The sequence below is a fragment of the Ambystoma mexicanum genome, chromosome 7p (genome assembly GCF_040938575.1).
Source record: "Ambystoma mexicanum isolate Mex_15411 chromosome 7p, UKY_AmexF1_1, whole genome shotgun sequence".
Classification (NCBI taxonomy): Eukaryota; Metazoa; Chordata; class Amphibia; order Caudata; family Ambystomatidae; genus Ambystoma; species Ambystoma mexicanum.
The window spans coordinates 129,276,763-129,277,787 of record NC_090939.1 but is presented as its reverse complement, the minus strand read 5'-3'; the positions used below and the strand labels follow the sequence as shown (position 1 = coordinate 129,277,787).

At 41.4% G+C, this 1,025-nt stretch overlaps 1 pseudogene; it reads right to left on the bottom strand.

Moving 5' to 3' along the window:
- Positions 1–494: 494 nt before the first annotated feature.
- Positions 495–707, bottom strand: LOC138526638 (U2 spliceosomal RNA; annotated as a pseudogene).
- Positions 708–1,025: the final 318 nt, after the last annotated feature.

Sequence of the window (1,025 nt, the reverse complement as noted above, 5' to 3'; positions counted from 1 at the left end):
GTACATTCGTTCGAAGTGGCACCCATATAAGGCCTCGCCAAGGAGCCAAATTGTTCAATATGTTGCGAACAATAAGAAATAATGAGGAGCTTGTATGGAAAGGACACTTCAGTAAACTAAGAAAGCAGTAAAGATGTGGTTGTCGTTGCTCAGAGGCCTAGCAACCCCAATGATCAGTTACGTGTAATTGTAATGAGACATTTACCCAGACAGTCATATCAGAACTGCACCGTTTTTTAAAAAAGTTTTATTTATGCGCCACTTGGTGAATTTGGTACATTACAACACATTTGACTCTTGGCAAGTTAGTAACACGCTCAACATCAGAGCAATCTGTACAACAGATGGCAAAACAAAATCTAAATCAGGATAGCATGTACCTGTTGGTGCATTATTGATGAACCTTGGTGTATGAAGATGCAGTTTTTGTTAACTTTGCTTGAAAGTCCGACCGTATGTTCTTTAGGCGACTAATGCTTGGTAGTAGCGTGATGTGTAGTTTGTTCTTGTCATTTGCCCATGGCACATTTTTCAGTCATATTTCACTTGCGGGTTGCTCTTTCCAGGACCGAGCCATCAGAATATCCCTTTTAACTAAAAGAAACCCCAAATTGAGGAACCTGTGTTTGGTTACTTCCATCTTGCCTCTATTGAACTGATAAGAACAGATACCACACTTGATCTTAGCCAAAAGGCAGAGAAGTAATTCCATCTTGCCTCTACAACCCAATATGCAGTCCTGTACTGTTAAATTCAGCTGTCGGTCCAGTATATCAGTTGTGTAACTAATCATCGTCTCCCAGTACTCACTCACTTACGAACATGCCCACACCATATGCAATATGGTGGCGCACACAGTGTGGCATCTGGGGCAGCTTTTCACACCGTGAGTTTGAAATAAGCTTGTTCTAGAGGGAGCATAATACAATCTGTTGAGAACCTTAGAGTGTTTGAGCCGGTATTTTCAAATTTAATGGCACCCCTTTTGTTGGACCACATATAGCCTTCCACTGCGAGTCTGTAAA